Consider the following 25,644-nt stretch of genomic DNA (forward strand, 5'->3'; position numbering starts at 1 on the left):
GCGCGCTTGCGATCTGAACTGCCCCGGTTTGGCGGGCAGCAGCCGCCTCTGATCTGGGCTGCCTCAGCACGACCGCGACCCAGGCAGCTAACTCTGACCCGGGCTTCCGGTGCGCGCTTGCGATCTGAACTGCCCCAGTTTGGCGGGCAGCAGCCGTCTCTCATCTGGGCTGCCTCAGCGTGACCGCGACCCAGGCAGCTAACTCTGAGCCAGGCTTCCGGTGCGCGCTTGCGATCTGAACTGCCCCGGTTTGGCGGGCAGCAGCCGCCTCTGATCTGGGCTGCCTCAGTGCGACCGCGACCCAGGCAGCTAACTCTGACCCGGGCTTCCGGTGCACGCTTGCGATCTGAACTGCCCCGGTTTGGCGGGCAGCAGCCGTCTCTCATCTGGGCTGCCTCAGCGAGACCGCGACCCAGGCAGCTAACTCTGACCCGGGCTTCCGGTGCACGCTTGCGATCTGAACTGCCCCGGTTTGGCGGGCAGCGGCTGTCGCTGATCTGGGCTGCCCCAGCACGACTATGATCTAGGCAGCTAACTCTGACCAAGGCTCTGACCAAGGCTGCCAAAGTGCGCCTGCAATTAGATATCGTTAAGAAGTCAGATCAGATTTCCTTTACAGGGATTCAAACCCACATTCCTTTATAGGAAGAGACTACAAATTATTACAGGATGGGTAATACCCAGAGCACTCCCCTATCTCTCCTTACGAGTAATTTCAAAGAAGTTAGAGCAAGGGGCCATGATCTTGGTATAGAAATCAGGAAAGGAAAGCTAATTACTCTGTGTCGCTCCAAATGGCCTGCCTTTGATGTGGGGTGGCCACCCGAAGGGACCTTCCAACTTGCTGTCATCACTAGAGTAAAGTCCAAGATTTTCCTACCTGGGCGTGCGGGCCACTTAGATCAAATCCCATATATCCTCATATGGCAGGACCTTGTTGAGAACCCGCCTCCTTGGCGGTCCCCTTTCCAATTAGCCTCTGAACCCTGTAAGGCACTGGTTGCTCGACCACTAAAATCCAAGCAGCCAACTGCCCTCCCCATCCTGTTCTACCTGACAGTGGGGACCCACTGTTCACAGAACCCCCTCCGTACCCCTCCGGACCCCAGGCCCCAGCCCCCCTGGCTGAGCTGCGGGAGGGAGCAGGCGGACGGGAGGCGGCCGGCACACACGGGCCCGCTGAAAGGGAAAGTAACTTTGAAGGGCCGGCGGGGCAGACGCGAGGGCGCACTTCGCGGACTAGCCCCCCTCAGCCGCCTGACTCCACGGTAGCTTTACCCCTTCGGGAAATAGGACCCCCAGATGACACAGGAATCCCCAGGCTCCAGTACTGGCCATTCTCCACCAGTGATCTGTATAACTGGAAGACTCAGAGTGCTCGGTTTTCAGACAACCCCAAAGATTTACTGGCTTTACTGGATAGTGTCATGTTCACCCACCAGCCCACTTGGGATGATTGTCAGCAGCTCCTCCGAATCTTGTTCACCACGGAGGAGCGAGAGAGAATACAGATAGAAGCTAGAAAGCTGGTCCCGGGGGACGACGGTCAACCGACTGCCAACCCCGACCTCATAAACGCAACCTTTCCTCTGACCAGGCCAGCGTGGGACTACAGTACGGCAGAAGGTAGGGGACAGCTACACCTTTATCGCCAGACTCTAATGGCAGGTCTCTGGGCAGCTGCTCGCAAGCCCACTAATTTGGCTAAAGTATATTCTATTCTGCAGGGAAAGACAGAGAGCCCAGCTACCTACTTAGAAAGATTAATGGAAGCTTTTAGACAGTACACCCCCATAGATCCAGAGGCTCCAGGAAGTCAGGCAGCTGTTGTAATGTGTTTCGTAAATCAGGCAGCCCCAGATATTAAGAGAAAACTCCAGAAATTAGAAGACTTGGAGGGGAGGCAGATTCAGGACCTCCTTCAGATAGCCCAGCGGGTTTACAATAACAGAGATACTCCAGAGGAAAAGCAATTTAAGGCCACTGAAAAAATGACCAAGGTCCTGGCAGCAGTGGTACAGAAAGAGCATCTACAGCCAGAGTACACCCAACCTAGGCGGCCCCCCCGGCATGATAATCTGAGCAAAGACCAATGTGCCTATTGTAAGGAGGCTGGCCACTGGGTAAGAGACTGCCCCAAAAAGAAACCACGAGGACAGGGACCCGGACCCCCTAGGTCTACACCCGTACTAGTCACCCAAGACAAAGACTAGGGAAGACGGGGTTCGGACCCCCTCCCCGAACCTAGGGTAACTTTGCAAGTGGAGGGGTCCCCAGTCCAGTTCTTGGTCGATACGGGGGCAACAGCCATTTAATTGGACAGACGAAGCCGAGTTGGCCTTCCAACAGATTAAAACCGCCCTACTCTCCACGCCTGCACTAGGACTACCTGATGTTACCAAGCCCTTCCACTTATACGTGGATGAGAATAAGGGTGTCGCCAAGGCGGTAATAACTCAGAACTTAGGCCCCTGGCGGAGGCCAGTTGCCTACCTGTCAAAGAAGTTAGACCCAGTAGCTGCCGGATGGCCCCCTTGTCTCCGAATGATTGCGGCCACGGCTCTGATGGTGCAAGATGCTGATAAACTTGTCATGGGGCAAGAATTGCAGGTCGTTACTCCACATGCCATCGAAGGTGTACTCAAACAGCCACCTAATCGATGGATGAGTAACGCCCAGCTCACCCACTACCAAGGACTACTACTAAATCCTCTCAGGATAATTTTCCTGCCCCCAACGACCTTAAACCCTGCCTCGCTGCTGCCCAACCCGGACCTGAATGCCCCACTCCATGACTGCACCAAGATACTAGCTCAGGTGCACGGAGTTCGAGAAGACCTGCAGGACCACCCACTTCCTGACGCCGACCTCGTCTGGTTCACTGATGGGAGCAGCTTCATGCATCAAGGCCAGAGGTACGCTGGAGCGGCAGTAACTTCAGAGACTGAGGTAATCTGGGCGGAACCCCTGCCCCCGGGGACATCGGCCCAGAAGGCTGAGCTGATAGCGCTCACCCAAGCTCTTACCTTAGGGGCGGGGAAAAAGCTGACAGTATATACAGACAGCCGATATGCTTTTGCAACGGCGCATATACATGGGGCCATTTACAGGGAGCGAGGGTTACTGACGGCTGAAGGAAAAGAGATAAAAAACAAGCAAGAGATCCTAGCCCTGCTAACAGCCCTATGGAGGCCAGAAAAGTTAGCCATTGTACATTGCCCAGGGCATCAGAAACTAACTACTCCAACTGCTCAAGGCAACTTTCTGGCAGACCAAACTGCAAAGAATGTGGCGAAGGCTCCCAGCCAACTCCTCGCACTCCAGCTCCCTGACCCGGGCCCCCGGGACTTGCCATATTTCCCTGAATATTCAGAACAAGATCTCCAGTGGATTGACAAACTTCCCCTGAAACAAATCCAGAATGGGTGGTGGACTGATACTAATGACCAAAGCATCCTACCAGAAAAATTAGGACAACAGGTGTTAGAACACATCCACCGAACCACCCACCTGGGGGCCCGGCGGATGATAGACCTGATCAGACGCTCCAAGCTCAAAATCAGACATATAGCTGAGACGGCCAGCAGTATCGTGACAAGTTGCAAAGTCTGCCAGCTTAACAACGCATACCCCCAATCTCAAGCTGCAGCAGGAACAAGGCTCAGGGGAACCAGGCCCGGTATCTACTGGGAAGTAGATTTTACCGAAATAAAGCCAGGAAAGTACGGGTACCGGTACTTACTTGTCTTTGTAGATACTTTTTCAGGGTGGACTGAAGCATTCCCAACCAAAAGAGAAACTGCTCAGGTCGTAGCAAAGAAAATTCTGGAAGATATCCTTCCCAGGTATGGCTTCCCCAACCAGATAGGGTCAGATAATGGGCCCGCTTTCGTTGCTAAGGTAAGTCAGGACTTGGCTTCCATCCTTGGGGCAAATTGGAAACTACATTGCACTTACAGGCCCCAGAGTTCAGGACAGGTGGAAAGAATGAATCAGACCTTAAAAGAGACCTTAACTAAATTGACTATAGAGACTGGCGCTAATTGGGTAGTCCTTCTCCCCTATGCTCTGTTCCGGGCCCGTAATACCCCTTACAAACTGGGCCTTACCCCTTACGAAATCATGTATGGCAGACCTCCACCCCTGGTTCCTAGCTTAAAAGATGACCTGCTTAAGTCTGAAACAGAAAATGTCTCTGAATTCTTATTTTCCTTACAAGCCTTACAGAAAATTCACCAAGAAATCTGGCCCAAGCTGAAAGAGCTATATGAGACCAGTCCCCCACCGACACCCCATCCGTACCAGCCGGGAGACTGGGTCCTGGTTAAGCGACACTGACAAGAGACCCTAGAGCCCAGGTGGAAAGGACCACTCCAAGTACTCCTGACCACACCCACCGCCCTGAAGGTAGAAGGCATTGCGTCGTGGATCCACTACACCCACGTCAAGCCAGTGGACCCAACCTCCGACCTTCTGGGGCCAGTCACGGCGGCGGCTGAAGCACCGGACACGTGGACTGTGGACAGAGCTAAGAACAACCCCTTAAAACTCACCCTGCGCTGGCAGCATAGCTCACTGCAAACATGCAGTTAGGTAGTCTAACTCTAACATTAGTCGCTCTAGTGGCCGCTGGGGAAAACATAAAGCCAGCTCCTAATCCCTTTGTCTGGAGATTCTGGCTTTATGAAAACCAAACCCACCCCAGGCAACCTCATAAGCCCGGGAAATTAGTGGCCAGTGCAGATTGCCCCTCCTCAGGGTGCAATAGCCCAATTTTACTAAATTTTACCGATTTCCCAGTAGCCAAACCAGTGGCACCAATAATATGCTTCGAGTATGATCAGACTGAATACAATTGTAAGCACTATTGGTGGCACCAAAGTGCCGGCTGCCCTTATAACTATTGTAACAGCCATAAATATCAATGGTGGGGTGGAAAAGAACAGATAGATCCCAGATGGCCCTTCCATCGCAGACGAGATAGAGACCTTTCATATACATGGATAGTTAGAGACCCCTGGAACTCCCGCTGGACCACGCCTCAACACAGGGCTGTATACTACTCCTCCGCCTCCACATGGCCTAGCAGTCACCTCTATCTGTGGCGGGGTCTAGTGCAGGTATGGCCCCTGGTCCATGGAAATATCCAGCGACAAGAAAACTGCCTGACACAAGACTTACGTCCTTTTTCCTGGTTAAAATTATTGCAAGAAGGATTAGAACTTGCCAACCTTACAGGACTTCACAGCCTGTCTGGCTGCTTTCTGTGTGCCACTCTAGGGCGTCCACCGCTAACCGCTGTCCCCCTGCCATGGGGATCCTCCACCTCAGCCCAAGCTAACAACCACCGAAACCTCTCATATGCCCCTATCCCTAACGTGCCACTATACCTAAACCCCAGTCAAGAAAAGTTTCCCTACTGTTTCTCAGGAACTAATTCCAGCCTCTGCAACATCACTGCAACGCCCCCTAACATCACCTTAAGGGCTCCGTCAGGCATATTCTTCTGGTGTAATGGAACATTATCTAAAAACCTATCAAGCCCCTCTGTTACCAACCTACTGTGTCTTCCTGTCACATTAATTCCCCGGTTAACTCTGCTTACTGCCGGCGAGTTCCTAGGGTATACCGGTAACTGGACTAGTGCTGTTATTCACCCAGACCCTAGACCGAGACCTGCACGAGCCATATTTCTCCCCCTCATTGCAGGAATCTCCCTCACCGCATCCTTCATGGCGGCCGGACTGGCTGGGGGAGCCCTAGGTCACACCCTTATAGAAAGTAACAAGCTGTACCAACAATTTGCCGTTGCTATGGAGGAGTCAGCTGAGTCCCTTGCCTCCCTCCAGCAGCAGCTCGCGTCCCTAGCACAGGTAACCTTGCAGAACCGGAGGGCCTTAGACCTACTCACTGCTGAAAAAGGGGGAACGTGTATGTTTCTAAAGGAAGACTGTTGTTTCTACATAAATGAATCAGGGCTCGTTGAAGACCGGGTCCAACAGTTACGCAAGTTAAGCACAGAAGTAAGAACACGGCAGTTTGCTTCAGCTGCAGACCAATGGTGGAACTCATCTATGTTTTCTCTGTTAGCCCCCTTCCTTGGACCCCTGCTGAGTCTACTATTTCTGCTTACCGTAGGACCTTGTGTTGTTAACAGAATTTTGCGGTTCGTTAAAGAAAGGTTTAACACTGTACAACTCATGGTCCTCAGAGCCCAATACCAACCTGTAAACGCTGAAACAGAATCAGACTTATAAGACCCAAGATTGGCTCTAAAAAAACCTGAAAAGAAAAGGGGGGAATGAAAGGAGCCGGGCACATTCCTCAGCCCTGGGCTCAAAACAAACAAGCCCAGTACAAACACATCCCATCTTCCCATCTCACCACATATCGCCATATATCTCTCAAACTTCCTGAGCCCAGTACAAACACATCCCATCCTCCCATCTCACCACATATCACCATATATCTCTCAAACTTCCTGAGTCCAGTACAAACACCACCAGGAAAGTCTCCGATAAGGAGACAGCCGTTCAAAGTTTTACTGAAAAAGCGGGAACCAAAAGAATTTCTTTGTTCCCCTGTAACTCTCAGGCTATAAAAAGCAAACACTAGCATTGTTCAGGGCCCTCTTGTATGCTGTGGAATGGAGGGACCAGGTTCGAACTTGTAGTAAAGATCCTTGCCACTCGGCTTTGACTCTGGACTCTGGTGGTCTTCTTTGGGGAACTAATGGTCTGGGCATAACAAGTTCAGCATGTCAACACCTATTTGGGGATATTAGTTTCTGAGCCCCAACATTATCTTTCCTATTTCCTGACAAAAATCCAATCTTTATAGAGATTTCAAGAAACACTTCAACTTGCAAAAAAGAGGCATGGAAAGAATGGGACTGTTTATAATAATGAAAAATGGGGAAAAAAAAACTAAAAGGAGAAATTCACAGCTAAGTACAACCCATGCAGATGAAAGTTCATTTCTCAGATAGTGTCTTTGTAAGTTGGAGGGGGAGGGTCGAGATCTCTTCTCCTTCTCTTCAATATCCCTTTCCTCCAAGGCCATCCAGGAAGCCTTACACAGTAAAACACACAGTTTAGGAACTAACACCTTTAAAGGTCTCAGGGATTTGAATAGATTGAAATTGTCTGAGGGAATGTGTTTTCTGAATCGTTTTTGATAAGCCATTCAAAGAAAAGAGTCCTTCAAATGACTCTCTATACCAACTTTTCCCCTGATGAAACACCTGTTTGCAGATATTATTCTTAACTTTTCAATGAAAGACTCAGGAATGAAGAAAAATAAGAAGCACAAAATAATAAAAAGAACAGAAAAAGAGATTATTATATGCAAAGGACCTGAAAATTGCCCTGGGAACCAACAGGAAGTTGATATGTCCCAGCGCCCCAGGAGAATCAAGGAGGTTTTTAAATCAACTAGATGGAGAATGTGAACGAAGTGCAACATTTATCTATACATCGACAATACTTTTCATAGTAATGTTTTATTGCATGAAATGCCTGTTTTTTCTTTTTTCTTTTGTTTTGAGACAGACTCTCACTCTGTTGTTCAGACTAGAGTACAGCAGAGCCATCTCAGCTCACTGCAACCTCTGGTTCCCAGGTTCAAGCGATTCTCCTGCCTCAGCCTCCCGAGTAGCTGGGACTACAGGCGCACACCACCATGCCCGGCTAATTTTTGTATTTTTAGCAGAGACAGGGTTGCCCAGGCTAGTCTTGAACTCCTGGCCTCAAGTAATCCACCCGCCTCAGCCTCCCAAAGTGATGGGATTACAGGCATGAGCCACTGTGCCCGGCACATGAAATGGCTTTTTAACTGTAAAACAAACAAGGAGATGAACAAAATTGGGATTATTTTAGTCTTCACGTGATATTTCTCTCCTGCGAAAAGAAAAAGATGCAAGTGTATTGAAAATCTGCTGATTCGGTTGCTGCAATGCAGTCTTGAAATCTCATTGCCAATTTAAGTAGGATAGCAGGGGAAAATATTTTATAGATTCAAAGAACAGCTTCTGTCACTTTTTCAGCCTCTCCTTTTCCAAAGGCCAAATGTTAGGATAAGTTGTGTTTATGTTGTACAACGTTTTTTAATTCTTAAACTCTAAAACCTCCTCCAAGTTAAGCAGATTTCAAGGGCTGAGAAACAAAAGTGAGTGAACAAAGGAAGCAAGTCTGACCACCAAGGGGAAAAGAGGCGGTAATAGCAGCCTGCAGCATTTCAGGTCTTTTCAATAGTGCCCAGTGCCCCTCGAGAAACAGAATATAACCGGAAATTGGCAATTAAAACATGAAGTCAGAATTGCAGATTTTCCAAACAGGTGATTTCTCTGGCATGCTATAAGGCTGTGCAGAATCAGACTTGAGACCCTGAATTGGATAGCATATGGGGAAAATATAATTTGCAAGCAGAAGTTAAATTTGTTTTCTATTTAAAATTTCACAGGACCTGGAACTGATTAGTCCTTTCTTTATGGAAAGCAGAAAATGAGAAAATCAGGGTAATGATCATTAGTGAAATGTGATACACATTGATATTCTGTAACCAGCCGAACTACAGGTGATTAATCATTAAGGCAATCACATATTCTTTACTATTTTTAGGAATCTCAGATATTTCCATTATAAATGCACAATGATGAAAGTGCCTCTTTAGAAGCAGCTGATCGTTAAATGGGTTATAAGCTAAATGAAATACAAATCAGCTAACATTTTAAATTTACTGTCATTATTACATAAAAAATGCTTTGGCTTTTAATATATATAACCTGTTAAATGAGAGAAAGCTATGTGTATCTGTAAGTAAATAACTTGTTTATGTTCAAAATTTAAACTCATAAAGTTTGGAGGGTTTTTTTTTTTCTTATATTCGGACACAAACCAGATACTGAATTAAAACAAAATTTTTTTCTTTAAGTTTTAAAAAGAGGGAGAATTTACTTAAAGTATATAAAAGAGTAGACTCTGTGGCAATCATAGCAGTGACTCAAAACTAAGAAAGAAAAAAATTTGCTATTGCTACACGTCAAGTAACAAAATTAGATGAAGAATTTTGCTGTTGCCCAGAAGTCAAACATTAAAACTTTTAATTCTTAAAATATTTTTATAGGTACTATTGGAAATGTTACTAGTAAAGGTAAGAGTGTTTTATAGTTCCACAATGTGAAGATATGCTAAATAAGTTCCGTAATGTGAAGATACGCTAAATAAGTGGTAAATGAAGATTCATAATATCTATATGTGATTATTCATGTAAAGGTAAAGAATCATACATTATTTTAATACATATTTTTCTCTCACTTGTTTCTTGCATATTTTCTTTGTAATAGTGGAAAAATATATATGGGGGCCATCTAGTGGCCAATGCAATACTTTTTTTTTTTTTTGGCTTTAAAATTAATTATTAGTTTTCCAGAATTGTATTCTATCTCTTCTGCTGTCAAAACAAGGAGAGATAAACATGATTTCCATGATGATAAGAATCCCTTAGTAGGTGTTTTCTCCATTGAACTGTTTGGATGTCATCCTTTAAAATTTGTTAACAGGTGGTGGAAGCTGGGAGGTGGGGGAAACACGAATAATGACAAAAGCCTTAAATGTCAAGAGAGATTTGCTTAATCAGTTCAGTATTTAAGCAACTTGATCAGCAAAGGTGCTTGGCTTTAACAGTTTTTTAAAGAATCATTCTTGAGTGCAGGTTTAAAATTGCATTACTACCAATCCGAGTGACATAGTAAATCAATTGAGGACAGGGCTGTAATATTCAGCAGGTATGCACTTCAACTGCTGAGGCTTCACAGCTAATATCTCTTCTGATCTGTTAGTGCTTCTGCTGTGCCTGTTGACTATCATGTTGAGTGGTGGATGTGAAAAATCTATGTATATAGGAATATGCCTGTGCCTAGTTCCTATAATAAATCAGGCAAATTATCTAACTAGAATCTTGCTGTTAATTTAAGAACTATAGTTATTTCTGCCTTCTTTTCTCATCCCCGGAAGCAACCAACTTTAACAGTCTCTTGTATATCCTCTTTGAAAGGTTTATGACTATACAACCATCATTTTTATTATACAAAGTGTATCACACATACTATCTTGCTACTTTTTATCCACTTAATATATATTTGAAGATACTTCCCTTCATGTTTATAAAGAGCAGGTGTCTTCTTTTTGAATTGCTGCAAGCTACTCTAATGCATGGATGTACCAGGATTTATTTAGTCCTCTACTGATAGGCATTTAACTTGTTTCTAATCTTTGGTTAGTACAAAAAAGTACACAAACAGCATCCTTGTACATATTTCTTTGCTTATACATGATAGTATTTTTTTTACTACATTCTGTCTACCTCTTTGTATCTCTTTTATTTTTATTATTTTTTATTTTTTTGACACAGTTACAGGAGTCTGCCTCTTTTTAAACATTTAATACTTACTATGTAGAAGGCAAAGGTGCTCCGCTAGGTGTTGGGAATGCAAAATAGTCTAAGACAGCGGCTCTACACTCATGACATTTTTAATGGAATTGGATAAACAAGATGCTGATGAAGATAAAGAAGCAAAGTAATGTATGATTTCTAATTTATGGATGATACTGCAACTTTAGAGTCAGAGGAACTTAGAGAACAAAAAGGTCATTTGAGTCTGCAATAGTATGAGGCAATGGATGGGAGCTGAGCTATTCTCTAAAGCAAGGGCAGGCATTAGATAAAGGAATAATAGAAGGGAACATATCCAGGCAGGAAAAACAGTGTGAAAAAATCATGGAAATGGAAAGGTACATTGCATGTTTTGCAGGATGCCATTTTGGTCAATTTAGGGTAATGACATATCGACAACAGTAAAATTCAAGCAAAAGCGATTCATACTTCCAAAGAGTATTTTTGCTATAAAATTGTTCTAAACTAAGCCCAGTTCAGCAGACAACAAAAGAACCAAAACATGAACATTGAATTATAGCAACCCCTAGCTTTCTTCACTAAAATTATTTTATGGTCATTTCTCTACGTCCAAAGAAAATGTCTGGAATTACCTGGTTTTGGCACTTTGATTTTGTAAATCCTCTTGAGGAATTGCTCAGTCAACAACCCTACTGAATATCTATCATGTACTAGATGCTAAACCTACCATATTGAGTAAGACATAAAACCTGTCCTTGAAGAAACAAGTATTCATGTCTTTTATTTTATTTTGTTATTATTATTATTATTGAGATGGAGTCTCTTGCTCTGTCGCCCAGGCTGGAGTGCTATGGTGTGATCTCGACTCACTACAACCTCTGCCTCCCAGGTTCAAGTGATTCTCCTGCCTCAGCCTCCCAGGTAGCTGGGATTACAGGTGTGCACCACCATGCCGGGCTAATTTTTGTATTTTTAGTGGAGGCCAGGTTTCGCCATGTTTCCCAGGCTGGTCTCCAACTCCTGGGCTCAAGCGATCCACCTGCCTCCCAAAGTGCTGGGATTACAGGTGTGAGCCACCGCGCCCAGCTTCTTGTATTCATGTCTTATCTCTTCACACTTCTCTTTCTCTTCTCAACATATGACAACCTGGAAATAGCTAACACAGGCCTCAGAATTTGATTATAACGTCAATAGTTCTATTGATCTCACTCCATAATTTGTAGAGAGATTAGTGTTTATTAAAAGCAAAGAAAAATAAATCAAAAAAAGAAAAAGGCCTTAGTAAATTCGGGAGGTAGTTTTTAAGGCAAACTGTTCAAAGTAAATCCAGTACTTTTTTATTATTATTGTTATGATTATTATTTTGCCAAACAAGATATGGTAACTTGAACAATAAAAAATAAGACACATTTGTGTCTGCATTAGCAAAGGTAAACGCTAGTTTGTTGACACAAGGTTAGAGTAAAAAAATTCTCAGTGGATTACAATGGAAGTTTATTTCTCACTGATATAAAGTCCGCTTGGTAGTTGTGGAAAGGTAATGCCCATGTAGTTAAGCTGGGACTCAGTCTGTCAGAAGCTCTCTCATCTTCAACGTGAATCTTCAAATGTCACACAGGAATTCAACAACCAGCTGGTAGATAGGGGAAGAGAGAGTGTATTATTACATCAGAAGTTTTTATGGGTCATGGACCATGTCTGGAAATAACAAAAATAGTGTTACTTCTGTTTCCATTAGCTAGAACTCAACCACATCACCCCCATCTAATTCCAAGACAGCCAGAAATGCAGACTTTAACTAGGCAGCCACTATTCAATTATAAGTTTACAATATGGATCAGGAGCAAGAATCTTTGGTGGATAGCTAGTCATCTCTTCACAGTGTCCAGTCTCTTCTAAAACAATCTGATTTAGGGCATTCTTATTTGTTTGCATTAGTTTTTTCACTAGAACTATTTGCTTAAGAGTGATTGATAAGAAAATATAGTGAAAGTTTGCATAAACTTCCATGCCAAGAGGTATGATTTCTAGTCAGAACCTTCCTGCAAAGTTTTCTGAGTATACAATATGGCACAGGCAACAAAATGTGAGTCCATGTTTCTCTAAAAAAATGGTATTTTCAGTGGGTAGATAATTTATTAGTAGCCTGTAAAAGGATTCTTTCCAATGTATTTCTCTGTTGCTGTAAAAGTCAACCTCCAATTTAAAACCAGGCCAATCATAAAAAATAATTCCTAGGGCTGACAAAAGAGATGTTTGCTGTATAATTCACTATCAATTTTAAAGAATGCATAGAAAAAGGTAATAGGATACCCAAGATTTTTTAAAGACCTATTGAAATTTGTATGCTTTCAATTAATATAGCAATATGGTATCTCTATACGGATATAAAACTTCTCAAGTTATTTTTGTTAAGATTCAGTTTTTGAAAGCAGACTACTAAAAACATGTATAATTCTCCATTTGTGACATCTACTGGGGAATATACACACAAATGTATCCATATAAAAATATTTGTATTTCAAAAATCCAAAGAGCTAATAATTTTTTTCATTATACTTTAAGTTCCAGGGTACATGTGCACAATGTGCAGGTTTGTTACATATGTATACATGTGCCATATTGGTTTGCTGCACCCATTAACTCATCATTTACATTAGATATTTCTGCTAATGCTATCCCTCCCCCATCCCCCCACCCCACGACAGGCCCTGGTGTGTGATGTCCCCTGCCCTGTGTCCAAGTGTTCTTGTCATTCAATTGACACCTATGAGTGAGAGCATGCAGTGTTTGGTTTTCTGTCCTTTCAATAGTTTGCTCAGAATGATGGTTTCCAGCTTCATCCATGTCGCTACAAAGGACATGAACTCATCCTTTTTTATGGCTGCATAGTATTCCATGGCATATATGTGCCACATTTTCTTAATCCAGTCTATCACTGACGGACATTTGGGTTGGTTCCAAGCCTTTGCTATTGTGTATAGTGCCACAATAAACATATGTGTGCATGTATCTTTATAGCAGCATGATTTTTAATCCTTTGGTATATACCCAGTAATGGGATCGCTGGGTCAAATGGTATTTCTAGTTCTAGATCCTTGAGGAATCGCCACACTGTCTTCCACAATGGTTGAACTAGTTTACAGTCCCAACAACGGTGTAAAAGCGTTCCTAATTCTCCACATCCTCTCCATCACCTGTTGTTTCCTGACTTTTTAATGATTGCCATTCTAACTGGTGTGAGATGGTATCTCATTGTGGTTTTGATTTGCATTTCTCTGATGGCCAGTGACAATGAGCATTTTTTCATGTGTCTGTTGGCTGCATAAATGTCTTCTTTGGAAAGTGTCTGTTCATATCCTTTGCCCACTTTTTGATGGGGTTGTTTGATTTTTTTCTTGTAAATTTGTTTAAGTTCTTTGTAGATTCTGGCTATTAGCCCTTTGTCAGATGGGTAGATTGCACAAATTTTCTCCCAATCTGTAGGTTGCCTGTTCACTCTGATGGTAGTTTCTTTTGCTGTGCAGAAGAAGATCTAATGATTTTTATCTGCTTTAACTGTTTCACACCCAGAATTTATCTTAAAAATTGAGTGGTGGTTAAAATTATCTTTAAAAAATTTTTCTTTAACTTTTTGTTTTGAAACAATTTCAGACTTACAGAAATACTACCAAAATTGCACAAATAATTTATATATACCCATTCACTGAGATTCCCCCAAATGTTCAAAGTTTACCTTACCCCATTTGCTGTCACTATCTCTGTCTCTGTATTTGTCTCTTTCCCTTTCACTCTCTCCCTCTCTCTCTCCCTCTCTCTCCACGCACACACATGACTTTTCTGGAATCATTTGATAGAAGGTTGAAAATAAAATTTCCATCTCTAAATACTCCAGTTGGTATTCCCTTAAAACATGGGTATTCCATTTCCTAAACACAGTATATTAACCAAAATCAGGAACTTAAAAATGATAAAATAATATTAGCTAATTTTCAGTTCTATTCAATTTCCCTATTATCACACTAACATCGTTCATATGAACAGAAACGAAAAATCTGGTCCAGGATCCATTCCTGGGATCACACGTTGCTTTTCATATCCACAGCACTTTGGTCTCCTTTGAGACATTTTTTCAGTCTCTCTTTTTTTTCATAACCATGACATTTTTGAACAGTACGGGCCAGTTATTTTGTCAAAAGTCCCTCAGTTTAGGTCTGCCTGATGTTTCCTTTTGATTAGATTCAACTTACACATTTTTGAGAGGAATATCACAAAATCAATATTGGTTCTTCTCATCATATCGTATAATGAGGTCCATGACAGCAATTTGTCCCATTACCTGGTGATGTTAACTTTCATTATCGGTTAAAGAGGTGTCTGCTTGGTGTCTCTACTATAAAGTTACTAGTTTTCCCTTTGTAATTAATAAGTACCTTGCGGAGAGATACTTTGAGACTAATTAAATATCTTATTTCCCATCATTCGCTAACTTTGGTGTCCATTGACGATCTTTCCCTGAAGCTATTATTGCTATAGTAGTTGCCAAATGACAATGTTCTAATTTGACCATCCCTTCTTTATTTTGGATTCTACTGTAAGGGTGAGTTTTCCCTTCTTCCTTATTAATTTATTTTTATTCATTTATATATATTAAAAGCTCATGGTTTCTTATTTAATTCTATGGGTTATTATCTGTTACTGCATCATTTATTCTGATTCTCAAATTGTCCCAGATTTGGCCAGTGTTAGCCCCTTCAAACTGACTCTGTGTCATTTTTTACATGTCTTCATCATTGTTTGAACATTTCCGTATTTTCTGGCATAAATTCTTTCAGGCTCATCTTGTACTTTCCTTACTCCAAAACTTCCCAAGGAACCTGGTTCCTAGTAGGGGAAAATTGTATTTAGAAACTAAGATCTGTGTGCTAGATATGCTCATTGACTGCTGCTGATGTACTATTGTTTCTACGTATGCTTGTGTAAAGAGGCATGGACAGATATAGATATTACCTGAATTTAAGACTGATGCTGTCCAGTTTACTGCGCAATAACAACACAGGGTCAATTCTTGCTTTCTCCTTTCCATATTTTTAATTTCCTTCTCCAGAAGTAAAAAACTTGCTTATAATTTTCCACAATATATTTACTTGTTTGATCAGTCCTACAATATATATAGTTTCAAAATTGCTAGCAACGCACAGAGAAAATGAATTTACCAACTAGAATGTGCACTGGTTATAGTTCTAATTATCTTTATTCTCAGGGCATATGACCAAATACTGTGTTCCAAACTACCTTGAGTTAGCATCACTACAATGTGATGCTAATATTTATTTGAAATACAGTTAGGCTCATTTACTTCTATTTGTATGTCACTTTGATTCATCTTCTTATCCATTGCCCTTTTGTTGTACTAAAATAATCAAATACTATTTAGAATTTCTTATCTTATTCACAGTTATTTCATTTATCACGTGTTATAATTTTAATTATTTGGTTTTGGATTTCGTCCCTTAAAATTTTTTTTCAATTCTTAAAATTTTTAATAGCATTTGGTGTCATCGTATTCTGCATAAATGTTTAGCATTTGTAATGTTATCAAATGTCGGGATTGTTTCTGCCAAATGAGTAAAATTGCCATTATCATGCTCATAAAGTTTCCTGGATATCTTCATCTGAGTGCTAGATATTGTTTTACCAAAAGTAGAAACATATATTATTAATTTAACAACAACACGACAATTTTTTTTCACTTTCATTTTTCTTAATGTTCTATTACACTACAGCTATTTTTCAAACTGGATTTAAATTTTGAGTACCTAGGACTATTGGTAATATACTTTTCACTTTCTTCAAGTTTCATAAACATTCGGCTCATGTTGCTAATCTTTGTGCTCCTACTTTTAATTGATAGCTTTCTATCTCCAAAAACTTTGGAACATTGAAAAATATATAGAATTATTTGAGGTAAAGTAAAGCAACCAGGATCTAGCGATTTTTGCCATTAGAAAAAATTCATGTATAATAACTTATATAAAAGTTCAAACCATACCATTTCTTTTTTTAATATTAATCCTATTTTTAATTATTTATTAATTTATTTATCTATTATACTTTAAGTTCTAGGGTACACGTGCAGGTTTGTTACATATGTATACATGTGCCATGTTGGTGTGCTGCATGTATACATATCATTTAATGATGTTAACTCATCATTTACATTAGGTATATCTCCTAATGCTATGCCTCCCCCCTCCCCCACCCCATGATAGGCCCCAGTGTGTGATGTTCCCCACCCTGTGTCCAAGTGTTCTCATTGTTCAGTTCCCACCTATGACTGAGAACATGTGGTGTTTGATTTTCTGTCCTTGCAATAGTTTGCTCAGAATGATGGTTTCCAGCTTCATCCATGTCCCTACAAAGGACATGAACTCATCCTTTTTTATGGCTGCATAGTATTCCATGGTGTATAAGTGCCACATTTTCTTAATCCAGTCTATCATTGATGGGCATTTGGGTTGGTTCTAAGTCTTTGCTATTGTGAATAGTGCTGCAATAAACATATGTGTGCATGTGTCTTTATAGCAGCATGATTTATAATCCTTTGGGTATATACCCAGTAATGGGATGGCTCGGTCAAATGGTATTTCTAGTTCTAGATCCTTGAGGAATCGCTACACTGTCTTCCACAATGGTTGAACTAGTTTACAGTCCCAACAACAGTGTAAAAGCGTTCCTAATTCTCCACATCCTCTCCATCACCTGTTGTTTCCTGACTTTTTAATGATTGCCATTCTAACTGGTGTGAGATGATATCTCATTGTGGTTTTAATTTGCATTTCTCTGATGGTCAGATATGATGAGCATTTTTTCATGTGTCTGTTGGCTGCATAAATGTCTTCTTTTGAGAAGTGTCTGTTCATATCCTTTGCCCACTTTTTGATGGGGTTGTTTGATTTTTTCTTGTGAATTTGTTTGAGTTCTTTGTAGATTCTAGCTATTAGCCCTTTGTCAGATGGGTAGATTGCACAAATTTTCTCCCATTCTGTAGGTTGCCTGTTCACTGTGATGGTAGTTTCTTTTGCTGTGCAGAAGCTCTTTAGTTTAATTAGATTCCATTTGTCAATTTTGGCTTTTGTTGCCATTGCTTTTGGAACCATTTTCAATAAGACTGTTGTTTAATATTAAAATTTATGCCTAGCTACCTGAATTGGTGTAAAGTACATTTGGTTTAATAACTCTTCAGAATTTTTTAAAAATTTATACTTAAAAAAATCATTCTGTTATCATTGACATGGAAGATGAAGTACATCCCCAACCATCTTCATCTGTTATTTATCTGGGCTGTATTCTGAGGCTAGAAGTTTCTAAAAGCTTTTTTTTTTTTTAGTTTCTTCATCTATTATTTTCAAAAATTTTTTTCATTTTCTTCTTTAATGGTTTTATATTTTGTATTTTCTGATGTTGATAATATCATTGATTGTTTTTAAACATCTGAAATAAATTATATATTAGTTTATAATTATATGTCATATTTTATAATATTTTAAAAAATAGGCCAGGCATGGTGGCTCATTCATGTAATCCCGTGCTTAGGGAGGCCGAAGTGTGTAGATTGTTTGAACCCAGGAGTTTGAGACCATCCTGGGCAACATAGTGAGACTCTGTCTCTACAAAAAGTTAAAAAATTTGCAGAGTGTGGTGGCACATGCCTGTGGTCCCAGCTACTAGGTAGGCTGAGGCAAGAGGATCACCTGAGCCCAGGGAGTTCAAGGCTGCAGTGAGCCATGATCACACGACTGCAGAGGCTGAAGCCTCAGTGACAGCGTGAGACTCTTTCTCTCTCTCTTTCTTTCTGTCTCTCTCTGTCTCTAATTCTGCTAAATTTGAACACTAGCTTTTGTGCTGAGAAAATTCCCATAACAATAAATACACATTTGCTATAATATAATTATGGATCATTAAGTAGTAATTTCTATTTTATGACCATGTGATATTTACTTTGTGGATTATTAAAGATAAATGCATATGACTTATTAGTTAATGATTCATATCATAATGGAATAATTTGTAGAGTTTAACTGAGAACTCAGCAATGCCATTACAGAAGAGCAAAAACAAAACAAAACAACCACACAAAAATAGCAGAGTATATGAGCTATATAATATAAAATGCCTAGCCAGGTCCAGTTTTCTAATGTACTGTGCAGTGAGTATTTAAAATATATATGTATATATATTTAATATCATATTAAATATTGAGTTGCTTCTTATTAAAAATCAATCTTTTTATTAAATAATAAAATCCATATATTTGAACAGAGAGCATTTGATAGAATTTTGTCTCACTCTTGTCACCCAGACTGGAGAACAATGGCGCAATCTTGGCTTACTGCAACCTCCATCTCCTGGGTTCAAGCAATTCTCCCGCCTCAGCCTCCCAAGTAGCTGGGATTACAAGTGCCTGCCACCATGCCCGCTAATTTTTGTATTTTTAGTAGAGATGGGGTTTCACCATGTTGGCCAGTCTGGCCTCGAACTCCTGACCTCAGGTGATCTGCCCGCCTCGGTCTCTCAAAGTGCTGGGATTACAGGCGTGAGCCACTGTGCCTGGCCTAGGATTGTTAATTAGCTAGGTATCAAGTTAAGTAGGTAAGTGGAAAGGTAAAACTGTTGGTAATTGTTGAATTTCCCTTTTACCCCAAAAGCTCATTGAAGAGGCTATATGCTCCCCTGCAATTTTAGCATGATGCCCGCACAAAACAGTCAATAACTAATGCTAGCGGGGTTCACACTGAATGCCGTTGCCTTGCCCAGGAGCATACAATGAATCCTTATTTGTAATTACAACACATCGAAACACATGAAACTGGTCTGATCTTGGAACACAGGCTGAAGGCATTTAAAATGATCTCAGAGGTCTAAATATCCTAATTTTATGGTAGGATATCTAAAATCATCCCATTTCCAGTCTCTTATGTTATTTTAGTTCTCCAAGTAGGTTTTCCTATCAGAAAGAAAAAGTATTGGTTAGTTAACACAGTTCTCTGTTCGCTTTGACAGGTAAGTCTGGATATTACAATGCAGTTCCAAAGTCAATGCCCCTTGGGTAATCAATCAATTCAAGTTTCTGACTTGCAAAAGTTGGCATCATCTCTGCCTCTTATTTCTCATGCTCTTTTGCTGACAACTTCCAAATCCCTATCTCTATTCAGACAACTCCAGATTTATATGAATTTCTTTCTTCTGGATATTTCCATCTGAGCATTCCACAGGTACCACAAATTCACATTTTTCTCTCTGACAAAAGAAGACATGAGAAGAGCCTTTCCCACACCCCATTCTTCGTGCTTTAGGTCATATGTATTCTTTTCAAGTATACATAGACAATTTAAAAATTACTGACCACATATTAATCCATAAAATCAATCTTTGCCAAATTTCAAGGAATTTTTTGTTACAACCATGTTTTCTGATCCCAGTTTAATTAATGTAGAAATCAATACCAAAAAGAAAGCTAAAAAGAGATGATTTTACTGTGAGCTTTTATGTGTGATATTAAAAGGAACTAGCAGTTCTCGATTTCATTTTTGCCTATTTGGACTACTATTTGCACTAAGTATATTTTTCCATCCTTTTATTTTCAGCCTATTTATGTCTTTGAATCTTGAGTATGTCTCCTGTGGACTACATATAGTTAGATCATGTGTGTTTGTTTTTTACATTTATTATGCTAATTTCTACCCTTAGGTCAGAGTGTTTAATCCATCGGTGTTTAATAGTTAATGATAAAATGTAGCTCTGACATTTTTGCTTTCTACATGCCTTTCACCTTTTTTGTTCCACCAGTACTTCATTATGATGTTTTTTTGTGTGTGTGTTAAATAGTTACATAGTTATTTTTTAGGAGCAGATCAAGATGGTCAGGTAGAAGCCTGCACTGATTGTCCTCCCCACTGGGACACTGAATTTGACAACTATCTACACAAAAAGCAACTTCATAAGAACAAAAAATCAGGTGAGCAATCACAGTCCCTGGTTTTAACTTAACATTGCTAAAAGAAGCATTGAAAAGGGTAGAAAAGACAGGTTTTTGTTTTTTTTTTTTGACAATGTCTCACTCTGTCACCCAGGCTGGAGTGCAGTGGCACAATCGTGGCTCACTGTAGCCTTAAACTCCTAGGGTCAAGCGATCCTCCCACTTCAGCCACCCGAGTAGCTGGGCCACAGGCGTGTGACACCATGCCTCTGATTAATTATTTTATTTTTTTGTAGAGACAGGGTCTATCTATGTTGCCCAGCCTGGTCTCGAACTTCTGGGCTCAAGCAAATTTCCTGCCTCAGCCTCCAAAATTGCTAGGATTACAGGTGTGAGCCACCACTCCCAGCCATCAGCCTCCCAAATTGCTAGGATTACAGCCATGAGCCACCACTCCCAGCCAGAAAGACAGTCTTGAATCTCTAATGCCACCTGGCCACCATCCCGCTGGTGGATGGGATGGGGAAGGAAGAGTAAAGAGGACTTTGTCTTGCATCTTGGATACCAGCTCAGCCATGGTAAGATAGGGCACCAGCCAGAGTCATGAGGCCCCCATTATAGGCCCTAGCTTCAGGGCGACATTTATAGACTTACCCTGGGCCAGAAGGGAACTTGCTTCTTTGAAGGGAAGGACCCAGTCCTGGCAAGATCTATCACCTACTTACTAAAGAGCCACTGGGCCCTGAATAACCAGCAGCAATACCCAGATAATATGCCATAAGCCTGGGGTAAGCCTCTGAGACTTGCTGGCTTCAGGTGAGACCCAGCATGTTTCCAGCTGTGGTGGATACGGTGAAAGGCTCCTTTGCTTGAGAAAAGCAGAGAAAAGTAAAGAGGACTTATTCTTGCACCTTAGGTACCAGCACATCCACAGTTGGGTAGAGTATGAAGTGGGTCCTTGGGGTCCACGATTCTAGGCCTTGGCTCTTGGATTGTATTTCAGGACCTTTTCTGGGCCAGAGGGAAGCCCACTGCCCTAAAAAGTGAGTCCCAGGCCTGGCAGCATTTACCAGAAGCTGACTGAAGAGCTCTTGGGCCTCAAGTGAACATCGATGGTAGCCTGAAAGTAGTCCCTGTGGACCTGTGAGGGTGGTGACCATGGAGAGGCTCCTCTGCATGTGGAAGGTGGAGGGAAGAGTGGATTAAGTGCCAGCTTAGCCACAATAGTATATAGAGTACCAGGTGGATATCTAAGGTTTTTGACTTCAATTCCTGGATCCAAGATGGCATCTCTGGACTGCCTGAGACCTAAAGAAACTCACAGCCCTGAAAGGGAAGACATAAGCCTGGCTGGTGGCACCAACTGCTGACTGTAGAGCCCTAGGGCCTTGAGCAAACATAGGCAGTATCCAAGTAGTGATTACTTGAGTGAGACCCAGTGTTGTGCTGGCTTCAGGTCTGACCTAACACAGTCCCTCTAGTGGTGACCACAGTGGGGCTTGTGTCACCTCACCCCAGCTCCAGGTGATTAAGCACAGAAAGAGAGACTCCATTTGTTTGGGAGAAAGTAAGAGAAGGGAACAAAAATGTCTCCTTGGTAACGCAGAGAAAGCTTCCAAATCTTATCAGAGACCACCAAGGTGGTACTTTTATAAGTCTATAAGCAGGAACCACAGGGATACTGGGCTTGGGGTGCCCCCTAAACCAGATGAAGCTTAAATCACAACACGCAAGTCACTTTGAATACCTGAAAAGCCTTCCCAAGAAAGACAGGAACAAACAAGCCCAGACTGCAAAGACTACAATAAATACCTAACTCTTCAATGCCCAGACACTGATGAGCATCCATAAGCATCACCACCACCCAGGAAAACATGACCTCACCAAAAGAACTAAATAGGCCACCAGGGACCAATCCTGGAGAAACAAATATATGTGACCTTTCAGACAGACAACTTAATATAGCTGTGTTGAGGAAACTCAAAGAAATTCAAGAGAACACAGAGAAGGGATTCAGAATTCTCCCATAAATGTAACAAAGAGATTGAAATAATAAAAAAGAATCAAGCAGAAGTTCTGGAGTTGGAAAATATAACTGACATACTGAAGAATGAATCAGAGTTTCTTAATAGCAGAAAAAGGAATTAGTGAGCTTGAAGACAGGCTATTTGAAAATACACAGTCAGAGGAAACAAAAGAAAAAATAAAAAAGAAAGAAGCATGCCTAAGAGACCTAGAAAATGCCTCAAAAGGGCAAATCTAAGATATATTAGCCCTAAACAAGAGGAAGAGAAAGAAATACAGATAAAAAGTTTATTTAAAGGGATAATAACAGAGAACTTCCCAAACCTAAAGAAATATATCAATATTCAAGTACAAGAAGGTTATAGAACATCGAGCAGATTTAACCCAAGGAAGACTAATTCAAGGCATATAATAATTAAAATATCAAAGGTCAAGGATAAAGAAAAGTTCCTAAAAGCAGAAAGAGAAAAGAAACAAATAACTTAAAATGGAGGTCCAACGTGTCTGGCAGCAGACTTTTTAGTCGAAATCTTAAAGGCCAGGAGAGAGTGGCATGACATATTTAAAGTGCTGAAGAAAAAAAAATTTCCCCTAGAATAGTATATCTGCTAAAATTATCCTTAAATCATGAAGGAGAAATACCAACTGTTCCAGACAAACAAAAGCTGATGAATTTCATCAACACTAGGCATATCTTATAAGAAATGCTAAAGAGAGTTTTTCAATCTGAAAGAAAAGACAAATGAGCAATAAAAAATCATCTGAGGGTACAAAACTCACAGGTAATAGTAAGTACACCAAGACTCACATAATGTTAATACAGTGTAATTGTGGTATGTAAACTACTCATATCTTAAGTAGAAAGACAAAAAGAACTGATCAAAAATAATAGCTAGAACAACTTTTCAAGACATAGACAGTACAATAAAATATAATCCCATTTAGAAACAACAAAAAGTTAAAACAGTGGGAGATAAAGTGTAGAAATTTTTTTAGCATTCTTTCTGCTCATTTGCTAGTCAATTTGCTTGTTTATGCAATCAGCCTTAACATGTTATCAGGTTAAAATAATGGGTTATAAGATAGTATTTGGAAACTTCATGGTAACCTCAAACCAAAAAAGCATACAATGGACACACAAGAAATCAAAAGCAAGAAACTAAATCATGTCACCAGAGAAAATCACCTTCACTAAAAGGAAGACAGAAATAAGGAAGAAGGAAGAGAAGATCATAACACAACCAGAAAACAGACAACAAAATGGCAGGAGTAAGTCCTTACTTATCAATAATAACATTGAATATAAACGGGCTAAACTTTCCAATCAAAAGATATCAAGTGGCTGAATGGATTAAAAAAAAAAAAGACCCAGTGATGTGTTGTCTACAAGAAACATGCTTCACCTGTGAAGATACACATAGACTGAAAATAAAGGGATGAAAAAAGATATTATATGCCAATGGAAACTAAAAAAGAGCAGGAGTAGTTATACTTTTATCAGGCAAAATAGATTTCATGACAAAAAACTATAAGAAGAGACAAAGAAGGTCACTATATAATGATAAAGGGGTCAATTCAGCAAGAGAATATAACAATTTTAAATACATATAATATATGTGCCCAACACTGGAGCACCCAGATATATGAAGCAAATATTATTAGAGTTAAAGAGGGAGATAGGCCCCAATATCATAATAGCTGGAGACTGCAACACTCCACTTTGAGCATTGGATCATCCAGATGAAAAATCATCAAAGAAACATTGAACTTAATCTGCACTATAGAACAAATGGATCTAATAATTACAGAACATTTCATCCAATTGCTGGAGAATACATATTCTTTTCCTCAGCAGTTGGATCATTTTCAAGGATAGACCATATGTTAGCTCACAAAATAGGTTTTAAAACATTCAAATAAATTGAAATAATTTTAGGCATCTTTTCTAACCACAATGAAATAAAACGAAATTGACAACAAGAGGAACTTTGGAAACTACACAAACACATGGAAATTTTAAAATATGCTTCTGAATGACCAGTGGGTCAATTTAAAAAATTAAGAAAAAAATCGAAAAATTTCTTGAAATAAATGATAATGGAACCACAACATACCAAAACCTATGGGATACAGCAAAAGCAAGACTAAGAGGGGAGTTTGTAGCTCTAAGTGCCTATATCAAAAAATCAAAAAGGAAGAAAAACTTCAAATAAATAACCTAATAATACATCTTAAAGAACTAGAAAAGGAAGGGAAAACCAAATCCAACATTAGTAGAATAAAAGAAATAATAAAGATCAGAGCACGAATACATAAAGTTGAAATGAAGTCCAGGTGTGGTGGCTCACACCTGTAATCTGAGCAATTTGGGAGGCTGAGGCAGGTGGATCACTTGAGTCCAGGAGTTCGAAGCTAGCCTGGACAACATGGTGAAACACCATCTCTGAAAAAAAAAAAATTAGCCAAGCATGGTGGCAAGTGCCTGTAGTCCCAGCTACTTAAGAGACTGAGGTGGGAGGATTGCTTGAGCCCAAGAGGCAGAGGTTGCAGTGAGCCAAGATCATGCCACTGCATTCCAGCCTGGGCAATAAAGTGAGAAATTGAAATGAAGCAACAATACAAAAGATCAATGAAATAAAAAATTGTTTTTGGAAAATATAAAGAAAATTTACAAACCTTTAGCCAGAGTAACTTTAAAAAAAAGGAAAAAAAAGAAGAACAAAATGAATAAATTCAGAGATAAAAAAGAAGACATTACAACTGATACCATTGAAATTTAAAGGATCATTATTGGCTACTATAAGCAACTGTATGCCAATAAGTTGGAGATGGACAAATTCCCAGACACATACAACCTACCAAGATTGAACCAGAAGAAATCCAAAACGTGAACAGACCAATAACATATAAGGAGATCGAAGCTGTAATAAAAAGTCTCTCAGTAAAGAAAAGCCCAGGACCTGATGGCTTCACTGCTGAATTCTACCAAACATTTAAAGAAGAGCTAATACTAATTATACACAAACTATTCCAAAAAATAGTGGAAGGAATATTGTCAAGCTCATTCTATAAGACTAGTATTACGCTGATACCAAAACCAGAGAAACGCACATCACAAAAAGAAAACTATAGGCTGCATTCCTTATGAATATTGATGCAAAAATCCTCAAAAATACTAGCAAACAAAATTGAAAAACACATTTAAAAAGTCATTCATCGTGATAAAG

The sequence above is a fragment of the Gorilla gorilla genome, chromosome X, assembly GCF_029281585.2.
Source record: "Gorilla gorilla gorilla isolate KB3781 chromosome X, NHGRI_mGorGor1-v2.1_pri, whole genome shotgun sequence".
In the NCBI taxonomy this organism is placed as follows: Eukaryota; Metazoa; Chordata; class Mammalia; order Primates; family Hominidae; genus Gorilla; species Gorilla gorilla.